Raw genomic sequence first — 27,568 nt, 5'->3', positions numbered from 1 at the left:
TTCCACAAAGACAGTTTAAGCTATTCTAAGGCAAGTCATGCCGCTGTGGTAATATTGTTGAAGTCTTCTACAAGACAGTCTTTTGTTTTACTAACTTGGCCTTGTTCTGAAAGTGTCCTTACAGTATCTATGTAGTATCTGTGTAGGTACATTGTCTTTAAATAGCCCCAGACTTTGGGGGATATCACCACTTAGAAATTTGACCTTCTTAGGCACCAGCACAGAGCTGATGTATGTCTGTCCTTGCTCTGGTCGTCTGGAATCACTTTAACATCCACAAGTTTATCATCCTGTGTTTATTATTGTTGTTTAATTGCTCAGTTATGTCCGACTCTTCTGCAACCCCATGAACTGTAGCCCACTGGACTCCTCTGTTCTTGGGATTTCCCAGGCAAGAATATTAGAGTGGGTTGCCATTTCCTTCTCCAGAAGATCTTCCTGATGGACCCAGGGATTAAACCCACATCTTGTGCATTGGTGGACAGATTCTTTACCACTGAGCCACCAGGGAAGCCTGCATCCTACGTTAAGCATCAGGAAAATTAGCTCAGGAAATCATGGAATTTCAGATTTGGAGGGGGTTTTGAAGGTCATTTTCAAAAACTCCTAATTTTTAAATAACTATAGGTTTCTCAGTTCAGTTCAGTCGCTCAGTCGTGTCTGACTCTTTGCAACCCCATGAACCACAGCACACCAGGCCTCCCTGTCCATCACCAACTCCTGGAGTCCACCCAAACCCATGTCCATTGAGTCAGTGATGCCATCCAACCATCTCATCCTCTGTCTTCCCCTACTCCTCCTGCCCTCAATCTTTCCCTGCATCAGGGTCTTTTCAAATGAGTCAGCTCTTCGCATCAGGTGGCCAAAGTATTGGAGTTTCAGCTTCAACATCAGTCTTTCCAATGAACACCCAGAACTGATCTCCTTTAGGATGGACTGGTTGGATCTCCTTGCAGTCCAAGGGACTCTCAAGAGTCTTCTCCAACACTACCATTCAAGCATCAATTCTTCAATGCTCAGCTTTCTTTATAGCCCAGCTCTCACATCCATACATGACCACTGGAAAAACCATAGCCTTGACTAGATGGACCTTTGTTGGCAAAATAATGTCTCTGCTTTTTAATATGCTGTCTAGGTTGGTCATAACTTTCCTTCCAAGGAATAAGCATCTTTTAATTTCATTGCTGCAATCACCATCTGCAGTGATTTTGGATCCCCCAAAAATAAAGTCAGCCACTGTTTCCACTGGTCAGCCATCTATTTCCCATGAAGTGATGGGACTAGATGCCATGATCTTCGTTTTCTGAATGTTGAGCTTTAAGCCAACTTTTTCACTCTCCTCTTTCACTTTCATCAAGAGGCTTTTTAGTTCTTCTTCACTTTCTGCCATAAGGGTGGTGTCATCTGCATATCTGAGGTTATTGATATTTCTCCCAGCAATCTTGATTCCAGCTTGTGTTTCTTCCAGCCCAGCGTTTCTCATGATGTACTCTGCATATAAGTTAAATAAGCAGGGTGACAATATACAGCCTTAATGTACTCCTTTTCCTATTTGGAACCAGTGTGTTGTTCCATGCCCAGTTCTAACTGTTGCTTCCTGACCTGCATATAGGTTTCTCAAGAGGCAGGTCAGGTGGTCTGGTGTTTCCATCTCATAGGTTTTTAGGAAGCCGCATAAATAGTGTAGAGGGGCCCAAGGTCATTTACATGGAAGATGTACCATGCCTTGTCTGACCTAGCCATCTGGAATTGAAGACTATAGGGGTCCAAATCAAAGGACCAACTTATTAGCATGTAGAAAGGTGGTGAAGGTAACACTAGTGACCCAACAAATAAAATCCTTATTCAAAATGGCTTTAATTAGAGAACACGCAACAGTGGAACTTCTTTAATTCTGGAGATAGAATGGGGAAAGTATTTATACAATCAGCTGGGCTTTGAGGTCACACCTAGTTTCAAATTCTATCACTTAATCAGCTGTACCATCCTGAAGAGATAACTGATTGCTCTGTGTCTTTGTTTCCTCTTCTATAGAATAGGAATAATAATATCTTCTTCATAGAGTTGTCATAAAAATTAGTTAATAAGCATAAGGCCCCTGACATGGTATCTGAGAAAGTGTTCAATATAGTAAAGTTTTTACATTATTCTTAATTTCATTTCACTTCTGAAAATACAAATACAGACTATTCTTGTTATTTGTGGTAATTATATTTGATACAATCACTGTGAATGCTGAATTAGCAAATACTGAATCTTTGTCTTTCAGCAAAACACAAAGTTGGATTCCTACAAACCTCTGATCACATTTTTATCAGCTGATCAATAGGTAACTTTTTTTAATGTGGGTTTCTGTTTTAAGAAACCTTATTTGTGTGTGTGTGTGTGTGTGTGTGTGTGTGTGTGTGTGTGTGTGTGTGTTAAATGGAGTCCCTGGGGGCTCAGTGGTAAAGAATTCACATGCCAGGCAGATGTGGGTTCAATCCCTGGGTTGGGAAGATCCCCTGGGGAAGGAAATGACAACAAATTCCATGAAGAGAGGAGCCTTGAGAGCTACCGTCCAGGGGTCATAAAGGAGTCAGACACAACTTAGTGACAGAGCACACACATACACACGTGTGTTAGACTATACACAAGTGCTAGATCAGATTCATTCAGGGCTGAGTTATAGTGCTGTTGGCCCTGAGTTCAAAATTGAATAATGTCTATATGACGGTATATAATAGAGTGTAATTAATAATTATGTGTGTGTGTTAGTTGCTCAGTCATGTCTGACTCTTCACGACCACATGGACTGTAGCTCGCCAAGTTCCTCCATTCATGGGATTCTCCAGGCAAGAATACTAGAATGGGTTACCATGCCCTCCTCCAGGGGAGCTTCCCAACCCAGGAATCGAACCTGGGTCTCCCATGTTGCAGGCAGATTTTTTATCATCTGAGCCACGTGGAAGCCCAATTAATAATTATAACAGATAATATATCCCATAATATATACTATGTATTTAATATATAATGTTATAACTTACATTTAATTAACATTGAACTCATGGCCAACAGCACTGTAACTCATGCCTGAAGAAGCTTATTTGACACATGTGTTTTCACTATCATGTGCATTCCAGCCTTCTCGCTTTTAGGAATACCAGAGAGCGCTTCAGCACTCTGCTTGGAGGACAGTTTAGAAAGCAGCATCACCAACAAAAAGCACAAACATGTGAGAACAGTGGCACTAAATAGATTGCAAAAAGGATACTTGCTTATATAATGAGAGCTGAAGCCTCTTGTTCCTGTGGGTGTTCCTCTTGTTGCTGTGGGTGGGGTGTACAGGACCACTTAAAGTTTTCACTACTCTGTACACGTGCAAGTCCACACATGGCCATGCCAAAACTGCCAGTATTGATTGGGGGTTATAAATATATTTTAGTGAGTTGATGTATCACAAATACGGAATTTTAAAATAATGAGGACCAACTGTAGTAGTTCTTTCTGCCTACATGAACGGATTCTTGTGCTGAATTCTGAAAATATAAATGTGAAGAACAGAGAGTAAAGTAAGGACACCAGTTTCCAGGTGTGTCTTGTTCAATCAAAATCCTACCTACACTTCTGCTCTTATCTCCTCCTCCTTCCACATACGTTCTGCCCTGGGACCGTGTGCTGTTTGAGATCCCTGAACATGGCGAGTTCTCCCACGCCTCTGGGCTCTTCTCCATGGGGTTCCCTCCATCTATGATGGGACAGAGTATCTGCGTCTACAGGCTCTGGTGGCCCACAGCCTGGATGGCCCACAGCTGCTCACTATGCCTGGAGCGAGTCACGTACCCTTCTGGCTACAGGTTCCTCTGCTATAAAATCATGATAGAGAAAGCATTTACCTATAAGGGTATCATGAAAATTAATGGAATCATGTTCATTAACACTCCACACAACGCCTGGCATATCCTCTAGTCCTCTGTTTCTCTGTCTGGTAGGATTCTTTAAGCCTGCCTCCATATCACTTCCTGCCTCCGTGTCACTTCCTGCCTCCATGGCACTTCTTCTGTGCACAACTTGAAGATTCCCCAGGCACAACCCAATCATTTTTCCTCTTGTTCCCAACTCACTTTTGTCCATAATATCAGCCAGTAAGTTCATTCAGGGTTTTCTGTAAGATGCTGTGGAAAAACTTGAGTGAATTTTTCGGCCAACTCAGTAGCTACTAAGACACTGTGGAGAGTGACAGCTGACAAGCCTTCTTCTCTGTAAGTTCTGTGTGGGAAGAGACAGAACCTTTCAATCTTGGTTTTAGCAGTGCCCACGAGGGAATAAGACACATAGTAGGTGTTCAATAGTGCTTGCTGAATACTTGCTGAGTTATTAAACAAACACACATAATTATAAATAGAACTCATAAAAACTAATGGCTCAAAAAATTGGAAGGAAAATGTTGGGCAGATATATCTGCTTTTTAAAAAATGAAACCTAAGACCTTGTATAATATGTTAACTTAAGCCTAAACATATACAACAAATTATATATTCTATATTTCAACTCTCCAGACTAGGGTTTCTCAGAGTGTGGTTGTAATCACTTGGGAAGTATATTAATTAGGTAGATTACTATAATCCATTACAGAGCTGCTGAATATGCATGATGTTTAACACGTTTCTCGGGTGATGTTTGATACCCATTGTTTATGGTGGCTGCCCAAACTTATCAGGATAGTCTCATGAACCCTGGGATTCAATAGAATTTAAATGCCTTGGTGAGGGGCAGGAGCCATGTATGTTTTGCTCAATATCATACTGTGTTATCTGGAACAAGGTATGATGTAGAAATAACACAATAGTTTCTGGTTTAAAAAGTAAATGAATTATGCAGGTGAAAGCCAAGTTCAGAGTCCTCAGTAAGCATTATGGATTGTATTACTCAAACAGGGGCCCCAAAGCTTACTGGTTATCAAACTTTACTGTAGTTAACAATTACCTGGAAAGTCTGTTTTAAAGGAATCGGTAAGATTTACTCTCTGGATGTTCTTCGTTGTTGTTCAATAGCTAAGTTGTGTCCGACTCTTTGTGACCCCATGAACTGCCGAACGCCAGGCTTCCCTGTCCCTTATAATCTCCCTGAGTTTGCTCACACTCATGTGCAGTGATTCAGTGGTGCCACAACCATCTCATCCTCTGTCACCCCCTTCTTCTCCTGCCCTCAATCTTGCCCAGTATCAGGGTCTTTCCAGTGAGTCAGTTCTTCACATTAGTTGGCCAAAGTGTTGGAGCTTCAGCTTCAGCATCAGTCCTTCCAATGAGTATTCAGGGTTGTTCCTTTAGGATTGACTTATTTGATCTCCTTGCTGTCCAAGGGACTCTCAGGAGTCTTCTCCAGCATGGCAGTTTGAAAGCATTGAGATGAAGTCTGGAGGGGGACTGGTGGTGGTGGTGTCTGGAATACTTTTGACTTGATTTTTAGCCTGAAAATTTTTTTAACATAATTATACATGATCCCAATGTGATCCCCCCTTTGATAAATAGAGTGTTTCATTTAAGCAGTGGTCTGACTGAAATCTAGGGTAAGCAAGGCTTTGGTATGTGGTTTAGCTGTGGGATGTGTAGATTTCAATGCACAGAAGAGTTTCTATGTAATATTTGATACTTGATTTAATTGAAATTGTAAACAATGTTGACCACAGGATACTGGGAGCTCAGTAGTGTTTTTGCAACAAACACACAACAACCAGCATGTGTTCAGGTTATGTTTAGGGTAAGAAGTGTCATTTAGCCTCTCTTCTCTTCTGGAACAACAGGAGAAATGAGACAGGGGAAATGTGAATCCTGCTCACCCTCTTCCATGTATACAATATTTGATGCATGAAAAAAAACGTTGGCACCATGATTCCTCAAAATGATTCCCACATCATTGGAGACTGTAATTGCTGCATATTTTAAAGTTCTGTTTGTTTTTCTCTTTTGAGAAGTTTGTTTTTATGTCTTTTACAAGTCTTCTGGTTCTGAATTACCCACTATGTCTTCGTTACTAAAAGCCACACCCACCTGCTGCTCCAGTTACAACTTTCTAGCTATTTGAAGGAGAAGAGACCTGCGGGATGCCTGCAGGTGGTGCGGAGGGTCGAGAGTTTCTGTACTGACTGCAATGGGGTGGGAGAAGCAGAAAAGCCCAAGTTCACATTTTCTGCCTCTGGCCTGTACTTCGCACAGGGTAATTCACATACACTTCTGCCTCTATCTGCACCTTGAAGGTAGGCACATTAAAAAATAATCTCTGAGAAGCTCTTCCGCTTGATGGATTTAGAAAGGTTAATTACATTTACAGCATTTCTTTGAAGTGGATAGGGTGAGCCATGACATTTGGTTTACTGATTAGTGTTGTAGTAAGTTGCTTCATTAGAGTTGGGCTGTAATATTTTATTGCATGTTGTTCTGCCCTGCTCTTGGGCCATTATGACCATTATCCCCTTGAGAGTCAAACGACCTAGTGGGATTGGTAGCAGGTGGCAGCAAGACAGGAGAGAGAACCTGGAGCAGGCATTAGAACATCTGGATTCCAGCTTGGGCTTCATTATTGACCACCGGCGTCAGCTTGATCAAGACAAATTCAGGGACACTCAATTTCTTTTGCCTTATTTTAAACAACAGGCATAACAGCTATCTTGCTTCACTCAGCATTGCTGAGGACCACAGGAGAGATGCAAAAAGGGTTCATTTTAAAGAGGAAAGGCATTAATAAATACAAGCTACAATTAGAGCAAATATTATTTCCATGACTTTTTGTTGTTCTGATGAGGAGACTGAGCTGCAAAAGAATTAGTAAGAAAAGTCATCAGTTCCTTAGGGAAAGACTATGAGTTGATTCATGATCAAATTTTTTATGCTGCATATTTGCTGAGAAGGTTACAACTTTTTCTCTCATATTATTTCCCATTAGTGAGTACCTGATATTTTTATCGTACTTAAATGTTTCCGCTCAGTGCATAGATAATTTTTTTTAATGCTTATAGGAGACTAAAGGAAGAAACATTCCCATTTTTTAATGTGAGTTTTGTTTATAAATGAAAACTACAGGCTCTTTTTTCTTAACTGTTTCCTAGTAAAGGGACAAAAAAGAATTATTTAACGTTTTTTCTACCTGGGCATGTGAGCTTCCCTTCAGCTTGTTGGTGAGACTGTGCATCCAGGGTGACCACGCTTTTTGAAGGAGGTGATCTGTCTGCAGGGACGATGATGTCTCTCTCTTCTATATTCTGCTACTGTTTTGTTTTGTCTTCAGGGGTCATTTTATTTGCTTGTTTGTTTGAAAAGTTATACATGTTCAGGGCAAAAGTCTCAAAAAATCCAAAAGGAACGTGAATGAAAAAAATTCTCACTCCCATTCAATCTATTCACTTAGTTTCTTTCTCAAAGGACTGTCCTTGACTAACTTTCCAGAGAGAGTCCACGAGTATATAAATGTGTTTGTACATCTCTTTCAGAAAATCACAAATGATGGCATAACACAGACACTGTAAAATGTATTTCACTTAGCAATATTTTCCGATGAGTACCTTTCACTTCCTGTCCAACTTTGCTTCCCCTAAAGTTACTAACTGGTTATCCAGACAACCATGATGGTGTGATCACCCACCTAGAGCCAGACATCCTAGAGTCCAAAGTCAGGTGGGCCTTTGGAAGCATCACAACGAACAAAGATAGAAACAAAGAGAGGTGATGGAATTCCAGCTGAGCTATTTCAAGTTCTATAAAGATAATGCTGTTAAAGTGCTGCACTCAATATGCCAGCAAATTTGGAAAACTCAGCAGTGGCCACAGTACTGGAAAAGGTCAGTTTCCATTCCAATCCCAAAGAAGGGCAATACAAAAGAATATTCAAATGACTGCACAATTGCACTCATCTCACATGATGGCAAAGTAAGGCTCAAAATTCTCCAACTGAGGCTTCAACAGTATGTGAAACAAGAACTTCCACATGTTCCAGCTGGACTTAGAAAAGGCAGAGGAACCAGAGATCAAATTGCCAACATCTGCTGGATCATCAAAAAACCAAGAGAGTTCCAGAAAAACATCTACTTCTTCTTTATTGACTATGCCAAAGCCTTTGACTGTGTGGATCACAATAAACTGTGGAAAATCCTGAAAGAAATGGGAATACCAGAGCACCTGACCTGCCTCCTGAGAAATCTGTACACATGTCAAGAAGCAACAGTTAGAACCCAATGTAGAATAATGGACTGGTTCCAAATTGGGAAAGGAGTATGTCAAGGCTGTATACTGTCACCCTGCTTATTTAACTTATATGCAGAGTATAACATGAAAAATTCTGGACTGGATGAAGCATAAGCTGGAATCAAGATTGCCAGGAGAAATATCAGTAACCTCAGATATGCAGATGGCACCACTATTATGGCAGAAAACGAAGAGAAACTAAAGAGCCTCTTGATGAAGGTGAGAGAGGAGAGTGGAAAAGCTGGCTTGAAACTCAACATTTAATAAAATAAGATCATGGCATCCAGTCCCATCACTTCATGGGAAATAGATGGGGAAACAATGGAAACAGTGACAGCCTTTATTTTCTTGAGCTCCAAAATCACTGCAGATGGTGACTGCAGCCATTGAAATTAAAAGATGCTTGCTCCTTGGAAGAAAAGCTATGACCAACCTAGACAGCATATTAAAAAGCAGAGACATGACTTTGCCAACAAAGAAGTTCCATCTAGTCAAAGCTATGGCTTTTCTGGTAGTTATGTATAGATATGAGAATTAGACTATGAAGAAAGCTAAGTGCCGAAAAATTGATGCTTTTGAACTGTGGTGTTGGAGAAGACTCTTGAGAGTCCCTTGGACTGCAAGGATATCCAAGCAGTCAGTTCTAAAGGAAATCAGGTCCTTAATATTCATTGGAAGTGCTGAAGCTGAAGCTCCAATACTTTGGCCACCTGATGAAAAGAACTGACTCATTGGAAAAGACCCTGATGCTGGGAAAGATTGAAGGCAAGACGGGAAGTGGATGACAGAGGATGAGGTGGTTGTATGGCATTGATCACTTGATGGACATGAGTTTGCACAAGCTCCCAGGAGTCAGTGATGGGCAGGGAAGCCTGGTGTGCTGCAGTCCATTTGATAGCAGAGAGTTGGACACACTTGAGTCACTGAACTGAGCTGAGTAATTGTCTTGAGTTCATGCTTGTTTTCTTTGCTTACTAAGGATTCAACTCTTAAGTAGCTGTCAGTTGTCTACAGGTGCTATTTGTCTACTCAGTCCATCAAATAGCCTGCTGACGTTGCCTCCTAAGGAAGTTTATCCTGATATGTTCCTTGATGAACTGCTTGTCATCAGTACCTGGTACAAGCTCTCATCCTGAGATCTTCTGTCACTGTCATCCTGAGGATTTCATTGCCTCTGTTTTGTGTCCTATAGGAGTCCCTGTGTCCTACTTCTCCATTCTTCCTACTTCTTGGCTTACTCCATCACTTTGGTGAAGTGTGGTCTTCAGTACTCTCCAGAGGAGGAAGATATAGGACGTAACTTTTCCTGAGGTCTTGAGTATCTGAAAATATCCTGATTCTCTTTTCGCATTTGATTGATGGTGCAATTGAGAACTAAGGGGCCAGTGTGCAGAAGTGTTAGCATATTTAGACTGATAATGCTATCCTTAGAAAGCCTGCTTGCAAGGTTGTCCCTTGACTGGGGTCTGGAGACTTGGATTATAAACAGTTCCCTACACTGATATAAACATTTCTTGACTAATAAGAGCGCTTTCCTATGTCTTAGTTTTTTGTGCAAGCAACAGTTTATGCTGAACACCTGGTTTTCTTTTGGGTGTCTGGGATTTTGGTACATTCTGGGCAAAGGATGTCTATAATGCTGCTATTGCTGCTCAGTTGCTAAGTCATATCTGATTCTGCAGCCCCATGACTGTAGCCCACGAGGCTCTTCTGTCCAAGGAATTTCCTATACAAGAATACTGAAGTGGGTTTCCATTCCCTTCTCCAGAGGACCTTCCTGACCCAGGGATCAAACCCCAGTTTCCTGCTGGGCAGGCAGATTCTTTTTCTACTGAGCTACCTGGTAAGTCCCCCTACATGACCAACGTCTAATAAAAATCTCAGACATTGCATCTCTAGAGCTTTTCTGGTAGACATCACATATGATGTCACACATGTGGAAGAAATCAGCACTGATGAAAAAGTTAAGCGCTTCTTTTGTGACTCCACTGGGAGAGGACTCTTGGAAGTCTGAACCTGGTATCCTAAGGACTTAACCAAATGTGCCAATCCCTTTGCTGAATTTCTCTTGTCTCCTTCTGTTCTTACAAACCATAGCGGTGACTATGACCATATCCTGTGAGTTCTCCCAGGGAATCATTAAACATGGGGGTTTGGTCTTGGGGACCCCCTTGATATAGTTAGAAACTACTTTCCTTCTGAATTTGTTGGACGTCCACTACCTTTTAGCTTCCATATTGTTGAGAAGTCAGAAGTCAGTCCTATTTCTGACCTTTGTGTGTGATGTAACTCCTTTCCATTTTGCTCTTGAGTCTTTTAGAACCTTCACTGTCCTCTGTTGTAAAATGCTGAAATGTCATGACATGCTGTGGTGAGTGTTTACTTTCATCTGCTCGGCTGGTGGCCTAATGAATCCTTTTAATCTCTGAACATTTGTCATTTATTTATGAAAAATTTTTCAGAAATCAGTTTTGGATGATTTACTTGCTTTTATTTCCCCAGTCTTCTATTTATGGATTCCCATTATTTGGATGTCATACCTTTCGTCTAGTCTTCTAATATTCTTGCTTTTTTCCTCTCCTGTTTTCCACATCTTTGGCTAATTTCATATAAATTTCTTTCATTTTTATCTTCTAAATGATGGCATTTTAAATTTCATCCCTAGTTTCTTAATTCATCAGAGTTCATGTTTATTCTGTGAATGTTCTTTTTAAATAGCATTTAATTCTTTTCTTCCTGAGTAGTATTAGTTACAGTTATTTTGAAACTATTACTCCCTGGGAAGATCTCTGTTTCTGCTTGAAGCACTACAGTTACATGACTCTTTTGGTCCTTTTCATGTCATGGATTTTCTTTCAGTTCAGTTCAGTAACTCAGTCATGTCCAACTCTTTGTGACCCTATGGACTGCAGCACGCCAGGCTTTGCTGTCCATTACCAACCTCCGGAGCCTATTCAAACTCATGTCCGTCGCGTTGGTAATGCCATCCAGCATCTCGTCCCCCGTCATCCCCTTCTCCTCCTGCCCTCAATCTTTCCCAGCATCAGGGTCTTTTCCAATGAGTCAGCTCTTCGCATCAGGTGGCCAAAGTATTGGAGTTTCAGCTTCAACATCAGTCCTTCCAATGAACACCCAGGACTGATCTCCTTTAGGATGGACTGGTTGCATCTCCTTGCAGTCCAAGGGACTCTCAAGAGTCTTCTCCAACACCACAGTTCAAAAGCATCAATTCTTCTGTGCTCAGCCTTCTTTATAGTCCAACTCTCACATCCATACATGACCACTGTAGACATATCTGGCCAGGCAATTTCCTTGAAATGTCTGCTGTTGAGAAATTCTTTAGTCTTTTCGCCTGCTTGGAATTCTTGGACAAGGAGCTGAGTGACAGAAGAAAGTGTGAATATCCTCATTCTGGATGTAAAAATTCAGTTAGTTACCCTGTAGTCAGTGTGGTGTTTTCATCCTCAGCTCTACTTGGACTCTCCAGTCCAAAAACTGTCTTACCCTTTCTAGAGGTCCTAAGTAACTTTGATACTGAAAAGGAGAAATACTTGGAGATTTGACTGATTTTTAAATAGACTACCACTTACTCTTCTTTTATTATCACTATTATCCCCTCTTGCAGAGGTAATTGGTGTTGTCAGCTTCTGAAACTTCTGGGGTTTCTGTTCGGTGGTATAGATCAGGTTAACGCATAGTTTTCTTCACTATTGGCTGCTGCTGAGTCACTGTTTTTCCTACCCCCAAAAAAAGTTTTCTCAATCACTTGCTTACTAGCTACAAATATTTCTTCCCATCTCTTCTATCATTCTCTGTCCTTATAAATGTATGCCTTAAAAACAAATCTTCTTATAGTTGTTTTGGAAAGATTTGGAAAAAGAAAGAAAGTAAATATATGCTTAAAAGGCTGTCTTAACCCAGAATTTCTTAGACTCTTAAAGCATGTTTTCCATCTTTGTATTTGTAGTGCCTAGAATGATTTGATAAATATTAAGTCCTCAACATGTTTTAATTGTGTGTATGCATATGTAAATATATATATACTCTATCTGAATAGCATATATATCATATATGTATATCATATATATATATTTGTTACCAATGAAAGAAATACAACTAGATAAGTTTAAGCCTAAAAGATTATTTATTGTCCTATATAATAAGAAATTCAGGTATGGATCTTACTTCCAGCACAAGTGGGTCTAAGAGCTCCAGTGGAATAATCAGCTCTCTTGTACAGTCATGCTCTTTCAGAAATTCTCTGCGTGTGCTTCGGTCTCTATTTTGGCCTTTTTCATCCCTCGACAAACATCGAGCAGTTAGGATGATTCATAGCTTTTAGCTCCATGATTCTTCGAGCCCTAAATTGAAAAATCCCAGAGATGAACTTTTACTGGTCTGGCTTTAGCCACATATCTATTCCTGAATCAATCTGTGTGGCTAGGAGGATGGAATGTATCAGAGCTTAACAAACTATGGCCCATGGGCTAAATCAGTGTACCACCTGAGGTTTTATTGTTTAGTTTTTCATACCACAAGGTAGGAATGGCCTTTGCATTTTAAAATGGTTAAAAACATACCCATATAATATGTTCCATTTTGCCTTTTGTTCCTCAAAGCCTAAAATATTTACGCTGTGATATGCTATGAATGCCTGAGTCTGGGTATGGATCATATACAATGGCCCTGACTAGAGGAATGAGATAACAATGATAGTCAGCCTCATTAGAGCCAATGTTTATAGTGGAGGAGCAGCAGCTTCCCAAATAAAGAATACATCCCAAATAAGCCAAAACTCACAAACATCCATATGCATGGGTAATAATTCATCCCTGAGCATGAAGAATTATTTCTGTTAATGTTACAAACCCAAACACATATTCATGTAGATGCTATGTAATTAAAACCATTTCTCTTCATTCTTCCAACAACTTGAGAGCTATTATAGTTGTAGCACTATGGGGAGAACCTTAATTTATCTCTATTACTAAGACTGAAAGACTGTCCACTGGCCTAAGAGGAGGGTGTTGTTTAAGTTTGGTTGTAACCTTATTCATTTGTATCAGTTTTCAAGTTCAGTACTGAGAGAGAGAGATCTGGATCAATCCAGAGAGATCTGGATTTGATCTGGATCAATTCAATGGTTAATTTATTATTTATTTAACAAACATTTCTTAACACTGATACAGGGCCAAGCACTGGGCGTACAATGGGAAACAAAATGCAGTTTCTCTCTACAGGGGATTATGGTGTAATGGTTTGAAGCAGACATAACTTTTTCAGTGTGGTTTTCCAGGCCCTTCTTCAACTAGCTTCACCTCACTGATTTATGCAGATCTCCCTACTACAACTTACTCCAAACATGCATTTCAGTTGGGTCAGTAACTGATCCCTATTAGAGCATAATCACCCCTATCTGTAATCTTGGTTTCCTTTCCAGAATTGTGTGTGTGTGTGTGTGTGCAGTCGCTTCAGTTCATGTCTGACTCTTTGTGTATCCTACCTGTAATTTGCCTCATAACTCAGTTGGTAAAGAATCTGCCTGCAATGCACGAGATCTGGGTTCAATTCCTGTGTTGGGAAGATCCCCTGGAGAAGGAAATGGCAACCCACTCCAGTATTCTTGCTTGGAGAATCCCATGGACAAAGGAGCTTGGCAGGTTAAAGTCCATGGGGTTGCAAGAGTCGGACACAACTTAGTGACTAAACCACCACCTATAATTTACAAATTTTTATAGCTCCTATAGTCCATACATATAACCCAATTCTAGATCGTATGCCTATCTTATAATTATATCTTGGGATTTCATTCCAACAGCTTGAGGGTTAAGCTCATACAGTCTCAAATAAAATTTAGTGTTTCACCTTTAAATAAATACGTAGACTTAGTCTGATCTTTGGGGATCAAGATGACAAAAAGATCATATCCAATTATATGACTCAGTAACAGTTAAAATTTTAATTCATTCCCTAGAGGTATCCATTTATAAGTGCAATATGGAAATGAATATCCATATTCATTTACTTTTTGACCATTTGAAATCTGCCTCAAAGGCAAAATAGTATATAGCCTTCGAACAAAGCTATTCATTATCAGCATTATTTTTATAGCAGTTGAAATGTCCATTAACAGGGAACTGGTTCAGTGATTCTGGTTCATTAACCCAATGAAGTACTATGCAGCTGAGAAAAGGTATGGATAAGACATCAGTATACTAATATGCCCTGATATCCAAAATATACTGTTAAGGCAGCATGGAAAGAATGCTATCTTTGTGTAAGAAATAAGAAGTCAAGTTGGGTATATATTAATATATGAATTTACTTATTAAGAAGAGAAATAAGATAATGCTGAGCTAGTAAGTATCATTACTTATTATCTTCATTACCTCCACCATAGTGTGGTCTCAGGTCAAACAACAGGGAGGGAACACAGCTCATTAACAGAAAATTGGATTAAAGATGTACTGAGCATGGCCCCACCATCAGAACAAGACCCAGTTTTCCCCACAGTCTCTCCCATCATAAGCCTTTTATCCTTATCCCCCAAAGCACAGACAGAATGAAAACAAAAATCACAGAAAATTAATCAAATGGATCACATGGACCACAGCCCCATCTAACTCCATGAAACTCTGAGCCATGCTGTGTAGGGCCACCCAAGATGGATGGGTCTTGGTGGAGAGTTCTGACAAAATGTGTTCCATTGGAGAAGGCAATGGCAAACCACTTCAGTATTCCAGTATTCTTCCCTTTAGGACCCCATGAACAGTATGAGAAAACAAAAAGATATGACACTGAAAGATGAACTACCCAGGTCAGTAGGTGCCCAATATGCTGCTGGAGAAGAGTGGAGAAATAACACCAGAATGAATGAAGAGATGGAGCCAAAGCAAAAAGAACACCAAGTTGTGGATGTGACTGGTAATGGAAGTGTCAGGGGAGTGTGTAATTTCCTTGGTTCCGTCTTGTCACAACAAAAATCTGAAGCATCGGAGCAGTGTTACAGCCCTCGGATGGACCAGTGTTACCGCTCTTGGAAGGACTAGTGTTACAGCTCTGTGTTACAGCTCAGTTTTATTTAGAAAGTAAAGGAAAATACATCCATGAGGCATGAGGACATGCTGATCCAAAAGATGAAAAGAGAAGAGAGGCCTGGCCTAATTTTGGGTCCTCTTATTATATGTTTTTTCCTCCTCTCCCTGGCCCAGGTCTATATAAATTGGGCCAGACAGGAGTGCTGTTTGTTCCCCTGAGGTCCTCACTCTGCTCCTCGGACCTTCTTTTGTTCTATTTTCCTGAGCTTTTCCTTTCCTTATCTTTTAGCCACCACCATTTTGGACTCCTTTTTCCTATTCTAACTACCTAACAGAAGTCGAGTCTGATGCTGTAAAGAACAATATTGCATAGGAACCTGGAATGTTAGGTCTATGAATCAAGGCAAATTGAAAGTGATCAAACAGATGGCAAGAGTGAACATCAGCGTATTAGGATTCAGTGAACTAAAATGGACTAGAATGTGCGAATCTAACTCCAATGACCATTATGTCTACTACTGTGGGCAAGAATCCCTTAGAAGAGATGGAGTAGGCATCATAGTCAACAAAAGAATCTGAAATGCAGTACTTGGATGCAATCTCAAAAATGACAGAATGATCTCTGTTCGTTTCCAAGGCAAACCATTCAATATCACAGTAATCCATGTCTATGCCCTGACCAATAATGCTGAAGAAGCTGAAGGTGAATGGTTCTATGAAGACCTACAAGATCTTCTAGAACTAACACCCCCAAAAGATGTCCTTTTCATTACAGGGGACTAGAATGCAAAAGTAGGAAGTCAAGACATACCTGGAAAACCAGGCAAATTTGACCTTGGAGTACAGAATGAAGCAGGACAGAGGATAACAGAGTTTTGCCACAGAACACACTGGTCATAGAAAACACCATCTTCCAACAACACAAAACAAGACTCTATACATGGACATCACCAGATGGTCAATACCAAAATCAGATTGATTGTTTTCTTTGCAGCCAAAGATGGATAAGCTGTATATAGTCAGCAAAAACAGGACCAGGAACTGACTGTGGCTCAGATCATGAACTGCTTATTGCCAAATTCAGACTTAAATTGAAGAAAGTAGGTAAAACCACTAGACTATTCAGTTCAGTTCAGTTCAGTCGCTCAGTCATGTCCGACTCTTTGCGACCCCATGAATTGCAGCACGCCAGGCTTCCCTGTCCATCACCAATCCTGGAGTCCACTCAGACTCACGTCCATTGAGTCAGTGATGCCATCCAGCCATCCCATCCATCCTCTGTCGTTCTCTTTTCCTCTTGCCCCCAATCCCTCCCAGCATCAGAGTCTTTTCCAATGAGTCAGCTCTTCGCATGAGGTGGCCAACATACTGGAGTTTCAGCTTTACCATCATTCCCTCCAAAGAACACCCAGGGCTGATCTCCTTTAGGATGGACTGGTTGGATTTTCTTGCAGTACAAGGGACTCTTAAGAGTCTTCTCCAACACTACAGTTCAAAAGCATCAGTTCTTCAGCGCTCAGCTTTCTTCACAGTCCAACTCTCACATCCATACATGACTAATGGAAAAACAATAGCCTTGACTAGATGGACCTTTGTTGGCAAAGTAATGTCTCTGCTTTTCAATATGCCATCTAGGTTGGTCATAACTTTTCTTCCAAGGAGTAAGTGTCTTTTAATTTCATGGCTGCAGTCACCATCTGCAGTGATTTTGGAGCCCAAAATAATAAAGTCTGACACTGTTTCCCCATCTATTTCCCATGAAGTGATGGGACCAGATGCCATGACCTTCGTTTTCTGAATGTTGACCTTTAAGCCAACTTTTTCACTCTCCTCTTTCACTTTCATCAAGAGGCTTTTTAGCTCCTCTTCACTTTCTGCCATAAGGGTGGTGTCATCTGCATATCTGAGGTTATTGCTATTTCTCCGGCAATCTTGATTCCAGCTTGTGCTTCATCCAGCCCAGCGTTTCTCGTGATGTACTCTGCATAGAAGTTAAATAAGTAGAGTGACAATGTACAGCCTTGACGTACTCCTTTTCCTATTTGGAACCAGTGTGTTGTTCCATGTCCAGTTCTAACTGTTGTTTCCTGACCTACATATAGGTTTCTCAAGAGATAGGTCAGGTGGTCTGGTATTCCCATCTCATGAAGAATTTTCCATAGTTTATTGTGATCCACACAGTCAAAGGCTTTGGCATAGTCAATAAAGCAGAAATAGAACTGGAACTCTCTTGCTTTTTCAATGATCCAGCAGATGTTGGCAATTTGATCTCTGGTTCCTCTGCCTTTTCTAAAACCAGCTTGAACATCTGGGAGTTCACAGTTCACGTATTGCTGAAGCCTGGCTTGGAGAATTTTGAGCATTACTTTACTGTCGTGTGAGATGAGTGCAATTGTGTGGTAGTTTGAGCATTCTTTGGCATTGCCTTTCTTTGGGATTGGAATGAAAACTGACTTTTTCCAGTCCTGTGGCCACTGCTGAGTTTTCCAAATTTGCTGGCATATTGAGTGCAGCACTTTCACAGCATCATCTTTCAGGATTTGAAAGAGCTCCACTGGAATTCTATCACCTCCACCAGCTTTGTTCATAGAGATGCTTTCTAAGGCCCACTTGACTTTCACATTCCAGCATGTCTGGCTCTAGGTGAGTGATCACACCATCATGATTATTTTGGTCGTGAAGATCTTTTTTGTATAATTCTTCAGTGTATTCTTGCCACCTCTTCTTAATATCTTCTGCTTCTGTTAGGTCCATACCATTTCTGTCCTTTATCGAGCCCATCTTTGCATGAAATGTTCCCTTGATATCTGTAATTTTCCTGAAGAGATCTCTAGTCTTTCCCATTCTGTTGTTTTCCTCTATTTCTTTGCATTGATTACTGAGGAAGGCTTTCTTTTCTCTCCTTGCTATTCCTTGGAACTCTGCATTCAAATGGGTATAGCTTTCCTTTTCTCCTTTGCTTATCACTTCCCTTCTCTTCTCAGCTATTTGTAAGGCCTCCCCAGACAGCCATTTTGCTTCTCTGTATTTCTTTTCCTTGGGGATGGTCTTGATCCCTGTCTCCTGTACAATGTCACAAACCTCCATCCATAGTTCATCAGGCACTCTATCTATCAGATCTAGTCCCTTAAATCTATTTCTCACTCCCACTGTATAATCATAAGGGATTTGATTTAGGTCATACCTGAATGGTCTAGCGGTTTTCCCAACTTTCTTCAATTTAAGTCTGAATTTGCCAATAAGGAGTTCATGACCTGAGCCACAGTCAGCTCCTGGTCTTGTTTTTGTTGACTGTATAGAGCTTCTCCATCTTTGGCTGCATAGAATATAATCAATCTGATTTTGGTGTTGACCATCTGGTGATGTCCATGTGTAGAGTCTTCTCTTGTGTTGTTGGAAGAGGGTGTTTGCTATGATCAGTGCATTTTCTTGGCAAAACTCTATTAGCCTTTGCCCTGCTTCATTCTGTATTCCAAGGCCAAATTTGCCTGTTACTCCAAGTGTTTCTTGACTTCTTACTTTTGCATTCTAGTCCCCTATAATGAAAAGGACATCTTTTTTTGGGTGTTCAGGTATGACCTAAATCAAATCCCTTATGATTGTACAGTGGAAGTGACAAATAGATTCAAGAGATTAGATCTGATAGAATGCCTGAAGAACTATGGATAGAGATTCATGACACTGTACAGGAGGCAGCGATCAAGAACCTCCACAAGAAAAAGAAATGCAATAAAGCAAAATGGTTGTCTGAGGAGGCCTTGCAAATAGCTGAGTAAAGAAGAGAAGTGAAAGGCAAAGGAGAAAAGGAAAGATATACCTATTTGAATGCAGAGTTCCAAAGAATAGCAAGGAGAGACAAAAAAGCCTTCCTCAGTGATCAATGCAAAGAAATAGAGGAAAACAATAGAATTGGAAAGACTAGAGATATTTTCAAGAAAATTAGAGATACCAACAGAACATTTCATGCAAAAATGGGCTCAATAAAGGACAGAAATGGTATGGACTTAATGGAAGCAGAGGATATTAAGAAGAGGTGGCAAGAATACACAGAAGAATGATACTAAAAAGATCTCCATGACCCAGATAATCATGATGATATGATCACTCACCTAGAGCCAGACACCCTGGAATGTGAAGTCAAGTAGGCCTTCATCACTACGAACAAAGATAGTGGTGGTGATGGAATTCCAGTGGAGCTCTTTCAAATCCTGAAAGATGATCCTATTAAATGGCTGCACTCAATATGCCAGCAAATTTGGAAAGCTCAGCAGTGGCCCCAGGACTGGAAAAAGTCAGTTTTCATTCCAATCCCAAAGAAAGGCAATGCCAAAGAATGCTCACACTTATGCACAATTGCACTCATCTCACACGCTAGGAAAGTAATGCTCAAGATTCTCCAAGCCAGGCTTCAGCAATACGTGAACCATGAACTTCCCGATGTTAAAGCTGGCTTTAGAAAAGGCAAAGGAGCCATAGATCAAATAGAGAATATTGTTGGATCATCCAAAAAAGTACAAGAGTTACAGGAAAACATCTACTTTTGCTTTACTCACTATGCCATAGCCTTTGACACTGTGGATCACAACAAAGTGTGGAGAATTCTTAAAGTGATGGGAATACCAGACCACCTTTCCTGCCTCCTGAGAAATCTGTATGCAGGTCAAGGAGCAACAGTTAGAGATGGATGGAACAACAGACTGGTTCCAAATAGGGAAAGGAGTATGTCAAGGTTGTATATTGTAAGCCTGCTTATTTAACTTATATGCAGAGTTCAGATACACAGATGACACCACCCTTATAGGCAGAAAGGGAAGAAGAACTAAAGAGCCTCTTGATGAAAGTGAAAGAGGAGAGCTTAAAGCTCAACATTCAGAAAACAAAGGTCATGGCATCTAGTTCCATCACTTCATGGAAAATAGAGGGGGAAACAATGGGAACAGTGACAGACTTTAATTTTGGGGGCTCCAAATTCACTGCAGATTGTTTCTGCAGCCATGAAATTAAAAGACCTTTGCTCCTTGGAAGAAAAGTTATGACCAACCTAGACAGCATATTAAAAATAAGACACATTACTTTGCCAACAAAGGTCTGTCTAAAAGCTATGGTTTTTCCAGTAGTCATGTATGGATGTGAGAGTTGGACTGTAATGAAAGCTGAGTGCCGAAGAATTGATGCTTTTGAACTATGATGTTGGAGAAGACTCTTGAGAGTCCCTTGGACTGCAAGGAGATGAAATCAGTCAATCCTAAAGGAAATCAGTCAATCCTAAAGAAAATCAGTCAATCCTAAAGGAAATCAGTCCTGAATATTCAATGGAACAAATGATTCTGAAGCTGAAACTCCAACAATTTGGCCACCTGATGTGAAGAATTGACTCATTGGAAAAGACACTGATGCTTGGAAAGATTGAAGGCAGGAGGAGAAGGGGACGACAGAGGATGAGATTGTTGGATGGCATCACCGATTTGATGGACAGGAGTTTTAGCCGTCTCTGGGAGTTGGTGATGGACAGGGAAGCTTGGCGTGCTGCCATCCATGGGGTCGTTAAGAATTGGACACGACTAGTGACTGAACTGAACTTAACCGAACCTGTATGGGGAAGAAGGTAACCAGGTAGAGGAAAAAAGATGCTAGTGAGACTTCAATGAATATCCCTCATTATATATAATAGCTTTCCTTTTTGGAACCCCATAAAAGTTTTTACATAATTAAAAGAAACTCAGGAGAGAAAACCAATCCCTTAATATTAGGGGGAAAAAGAAAAAGAAGGAAATAAGACTAACTGTATCAAGTTGGTGACATAGATATAGAGAAATAATTACTTCAACCGAGTTTAAGGTATAGTTATGTTAGTTGAATGTCTTTATTGGGATTTATTTCAGGGAGAAAACAAGTTGACATAAACGGCATTCAGTTAACATTAATAATCATATTGTTATTTTGAAACTACTATAGAGATAATATGTAACTATATGAACTTATGTTAAGACCTTTAGGAACTAAGACTTTTCAGGAAAGAAAAAAAATGGTAAAAGTATAAAATCAAAGAATTCAAGTAAAAGTTCTGTGTTATTAAATTTGAAATAGAAATAGCAGTATGAACTTGTAATTTCTTTTGTCTAATATGCATGCTTCCTGACTCTTTGTCCATTAAAAACCCTAGAAGCAATGATAGGTTTGCAATCAACACCCAAAGCAATGAGCTATCTTATCACCCAGATTGTAGTTTCTAATATAATTCTCCACTGCAAGGGAGCACGACTCCTTGAAAAAATGGCTCAGTTCCAGACCTGAAATGGGAGATGAGCAAAATGAGTTTAAGATACCTTATTATATTAGGAAAGGAAAAATGTTATCAGAGATTAATGGTTATTTCAGTAGAACAGAGAAACAACCTAAGGGGACTCTCACTGGCTCAGGATGGGACAAATTTAAGCATTAAAAGCATAATAACTGCAACTGGGTAAAGCACATTCAGCATAAAATTCCATAAGTTCTTCATAAAACAACTCACAAGACAACACTGAGTTCAGTGTTGCTGGGGTACCAACTTTGAAAAGTGGTCAATAGAATGAAAGAATTATGATTTCCTCCTATCTTTCCTGCAGCACATACAGTCCTTTTGGTATAATGCTTGTCTATAATGCCCAGATTGGTTCAGACAGGGTAGATAAAAAATAAAATCACAAAAATGCAAAATATGTAAATATTTTAGAAGGTGAATGTCTTAAACTAACAAGTTACACCCACTGCGTGCAATCATTGCATCTTAGAAGAGCATAGTGGCTTGTGGAAGAATATACAAAATCTATACTCTTGTATCCTATTCTCTTACTTCAGTTACTCATATGAATTGCTCTACATATGTGAAACATGTTCTCCAGAGTTTGAAAACTTAGTATAGAATCCAAGCCATAGGTAAATATCCTGGTAGAAGAATCCAGGCCCTGAATGAAAAAAGTAAACCTCATATATTGAAGAGAAGCTTGAAATAAAGTGTTTTAAAATAAGAGAATAGGTGTTATTGACATAATCTAAAGGAATTCACTAATTGTGCACCCTAAGAACAGCAGGAGGAGAAGGGGATGACAGAGGATGAGATGGCTGGATGGCATCACTGACTCGATGGACATGAGTCTGAGTGAACTCCAGGAGTTGGTGATGGACAGGGAGGCCTGGCGTGCTGCGATTCATGGGGTCGCAAAGAGTCAGACACGACTGAGCGACTGAACTGAACTGAACTGAACTGAAGAATAGTTCTGTGAAAGTAAAAAGAACGACAGATCTGAACACATCTGAACATGTAGTAGATAAATGAAAAACAGTGATTTACTTTCACAGGGCCTGAGAAGCACTTACAGTGGGCTGTAAAATAAGGATGAGGTTACTCAGTATAACAGGATATTGCTTAGAGGCACCCATTTTCATTTTACAAAGCTGCAGCTTTGTAAAAGGGAGAAACCTGATAAAACAACAAAATCCAAATTTCTATTTTAAGTCAATGTAGAAAAAAAAATCATCACCAGCACCAACCACACACACACAAAACAGGACAATGAGCTACAGCCTCTGATCTCATTATATTCTGTCCAAACAAGAATGTAGTTTCTTCTCTATAAATTAAAAGTTACAGCATTTGAACACATCCACTTTTGCCAAGCAAACTTGATGTCTACTGCTAAGGTAAAGTTCATTGTTGACTACAATCTTTCTTTATTCAGTTCAGTTCACTTGCTCAGTAGTGTCCAACTCTTTGCGACTCTGTGAACCACAGCATGCAAGGCCTCCCTGTCTATCACCAACTGCCGGAGTCTACCTAAACCCATGTCCATTGAGTCGGTGATGCCATCCCTCCATCTCACCCTCCGTCATCCCCTTCTCCTCCTGCCCTCAATCTTTCCCTGCATCAGGGTCGTTTCCAATGAGTCAGCTCTTTGCATCAGGTGGCCAAAGTATTGGAGTTTCAGCTTCAACATCAGTCCTTCCAATGAACACACAGGACTGATCTCCCTTAGGACGGACTGGTTGGGTCTCCTTGCAGTCCAAGGGACTCTCGACTCTTCTTCAACACCGCAGTTCAAAAGCATCAATTCTCTGGTGCTCAGCTTTCTTCACAGTCCAATTCTCACATCCATACATGACTACTGGAAAAATCATAGCCTTGACTAGACAGACCTTTGTTGGCAAAGTAATGTGTCTGCTTTTTAATATGCTATCTAGGTTGGTCATAAATTTCCTTCCAAGGAGTAAGTGTCTTTTAATTTCATGGCCGCAGTCACCATCTGCAGTGATTTTGGAGCCCCCAAAATAGCCAGCCACTGTTTCCACTGTTTCCCTATCTATTTCCCATGAAGTGATGGGACTGGATGTCATGATCTTAGTTTTCTGAATGTTGAGCTTTAAGCCAACTTTTTCACTCTCCACTTTCACTTTCATCAAGAGGCTCTTTAGTTCTTCTTCACTTTCTGCCACAAGGGTGGTGTCATCTGCATATCTGAGGTTATTGATATTTCTCCTGGCAATCTTGATTCCAGCTTGTGTTTCCTCCGGCCCAGCATTTCTCATGATGTACTCTGCATATAAGTTAAATAAGCAGGGTGACATATACAGCCTTGACATACTCTTTCTTTATTAAGGATTAAATATTTTAAACTGTGTCACATATTTGAGATTTATTTATATTATATTCTTCCCTGGTGGCTCAGACAGTAAAGCGTCTGCCTGCAGTACGGGAGACTCAGGTTGGATGCCTGGGTCTGAAAGATCCCCTGGAGGAGGAAATGGCAATCCACTCCAGTACTCTTGCCTGGAAAATCCCATGGATGGAGGACCCTGGTAGGCCACAGTCCATGGGGTCACAAAGAGTTGGACACAACTGAGCGACTTCATTTTCTTTCTTTTCTATATTATATTACCTGTGAGAGTATTCAAGTTCGTGTTCAGCCTCAGCCTTATTCTCCTATAAAGCCTGTAATACCTAATTGACAAAATCACATGAGGCAACCCGGGGCTTCCCAGGTGACACTAATGGTAAAGAACCAGCCTGCCAATGCAGGAGATGTGTGACATGCGGGTTCAGTCCCTGGGTCAGGAAGATCCCCTGGAGGAGGGCATGACAGTCCACTCCTGTATTCTTGCCTGGAGAATCCCAGGGACAGAGGAGCCTGGCAGGCTGTAGTCCATAGAGTTGCAAAGAGTTGGATATGACTGAAGTGACTTAGCATGCACATACCATTTTATAGGGGAAATGACTATAGCTGATGAAAGATATTCTTTATAGAATTCCAGCTAATAAGTGAAGAGGAAATGATTTGTGACCACTGGTCAAAATGTTAAACAGTAATCATCCGTAGCCACTAAAACCACTTGCTGAGATGTCAGTGAAAGCTTTTAAGTGTTGAAATGTTATAATGGAGTCAGACTGACACCACTTGAATATAATAATCAATTTTAGAATCACACAAGGGAGACAATAGGTATTATGAGCCTTCTGGTGAAATACAGACATGAAATACCTGCACTAAAAATAAATAAATCTGGATATAACCTAGGTCTTTAGGTGTAACAATTTATAATAACTATGGGAGATTGAGGAAAACATTAACCACAAGCCCAAAGAGGGTTATCATCCAAATCCAGAGTGTAGGACCCTGCACAAGACAACCAACCTAGTTTCTCCAATAAATGAATGGTTTGTAAAAATAAAAGAGCAAAATAGAGTGAGTTCTCTCAACGAGTCCCAAGAGGTATAACAAACACATGCAATTTAAGTATGCAATTTTGAATACTTATTTGAATAAACCAACAGGAAGAGGGTGTTTTAGACAAATAGGGAAATGTAACTATGGATTGGATACAAAATTATACTAAAGAATTATAGCTAATTTTTAGGTGTTATAATGGCTTGGAAATGATGTTAAACATTCCAATTGGAGAAGCATATTGAAGTATATAGAGGGGAAATGACATAATTTCTGGATTAAAATAGTAATCTCCAAATACTCCATCTATGGTTTAGATGTGAAAAGACAGAGATTTTTTTCTGACATATTAGCACCAAGAAAAATCTGGGTAATATTAAAATCATATATTTTAACAGGATCATCTAAAAGAGATGGACAGGAGAAAGCTTTAACGAACTGATTTCTAGAGAAAAGAGCCTTAAAAATGTTCAAACTCTTGAAAAAGTTCCCCTCGCTGGCATTTGGAAGTCGGAGTGATTGGTGGTGGCCGTGACAGATCCCTGGTGGTGGCAGCACTAGAGATGGGGCTAAATCAGGCTTAACTTTAACCCCTTAAAACTCAAGCTCAGTCACAGATCAAACTGACACTCAGTGAAATCCAGCTTATCTCATCTTAGTCACTAGATGCCCTGCTCTCTGGGAAAACAAAACCATGCAACAATATTTCTCAATCTTCATTGTTTTTCTACACATAATGTGTGGTTATCAGTCAAAAATCACTAGACATTAAAAAGAATCAAGAATATAGCACCCAGATTTAATTGGTGGGCAGGGAAGAGAAAGGAAGCAATTCATAGGTGAAACAGATATTAGAGCAAGCAGATGAAGATTTTAAAATAATTATTACAAATATACAAGGATTTTCAGGTAAACATGGAAAGAATGGGTCAACAGGTCAGTATAAAAATGGAAACTATTAAAAGTCACGTAGAGATCTTGGGTATGTAAAACAAGTATCTGAAATAGGAAGTACATTGGTTTTAAAATAAAAATAAATACTGAAGAAAGTGTGAGAGAAATTGAAAATAGCCTAATACAGATTACATGAAATGAAACACATGAGGGAAGAAAAAGATAAAGAAGGCCATGTTGGATGTCAATGGGTCAATGTGTAAGTGGTCTAACATACATATATTTGGAAATCTCAGAACAATAAGAAAGTAAATGAATCAAGAAAAGCAGTTGAAATATCAACTAAAATTTTTCCAACATTGGTGAAAAACATATCTTTACATAACAGTATATGTTAATAATAAGTGATACCGTATTTAGTCTTATGGTGACAGAAAAGGAATGCTCTCATGACTAAACTATCATGTTTTAATGTCTGTATCTTTATCTTTGTAGCATCTGTACTTAAATTATTTTATAATATCAGGGTGGGACAGAAGGTTGGATTTTCTTCTGTAACCAAATGCAAAAGTATGCTAGTTATGAGTTGCTCTTGACCATGATTGGTGATCAACACCATGACTGGTATTTTTTTTTTCCAATATTGTACATTCTTGATCTATGAAAACACTGAATCAAGATAGTAGTATAAATGTGAAGTGTAGGTGCAAATTAAACCTTTAAAAAATACATACATTAAGAAATCTCAGAACCATAAAAAATTGAATAAAAACATATTTGAAGCTATGTCAGCTTAAAAATTCCCCAAATTGATTAAAAAAACATCAAAGAAATCCACATAAACCTACTAGCTGTAATAACTGAGCTCAAAAAGAAAAGGTCTCAGGATATAATGTTAAAGTAAAAAAATCCATTGTATTTCTATTTATTAGTAAAAACAATTAGAAAATAAAATTCAGAAATTAATACTGCTTACAAAAGTATATTGTTGTTACTTGCTGAGTTGCATACAACTCTTTTACAGCCCCATGGACTGTAAGCTGCCAGGCTCCTCTGTCCATGTGATTTTCCAGGCAAGAATACTGGAGTGGGTTGCCATTTTCTTCTCTAGGGGATCTTCCCTATTCAGGGATTGAACCCGCATCACCTGCATTGGCAGGTGGATTCTTTACTACTGAGCCCCAAGGGAAGCCCTACAAAAGTATAAATAACTATAAATATCTAGAGATAAATATTCCTCACTGAAACCTACAGCATTTGTTGAGAGAAATTAAGATCTCTCCATGTATATAAATGAAGAAATACATCATGCTAACAGATTGGAGGATTTAATATTTCCTCTCAATCTACAGATTCTGTAAAATATCAATTAAAAATGCCAGAATTTTTTTGTGACAACTGTCAAGCTGATACTGTAATCTGTATGCAAAAGGAAATGTTCTAGAATAACAAAAGAATACAGTTGGAGTCCTTCTATTTCCTGATTTTAAGATAAGGTAACCAAGACAGTGCAGTTCTGCAGTAAGGATAAACAGATGGATGCAACAGAATAAAATCCCAAAATACAACCACGTGTATACTCAAATATTTTAAAAAGGCATAAATGCAATTCAATGAAGAAAGGACAGTTTTTTCAATAGATGCTGTATAACCAACTGGATATCTGTGTGGAAAAATCCTAGTGCATGGTATACAAAAATTATAATCAAATGGATTACAG

This window comes from Capra hircus, chromosome 12 (genome assembly GCF_001704415.2).
Source record: "Capra hircus breed San Clemente chromosome 12, ASM170441v1, whole genome shotgun sequence".
In the NCBI taxonomy this organism is placed as follows: Eukaryota; Metazoa; Chordata; class Mammalia; order Artiodactyla; family Bovidae; genus Capra; species Capra hircus.
This window is presented reverse-complemented; position numbering follows the sequence as displayed.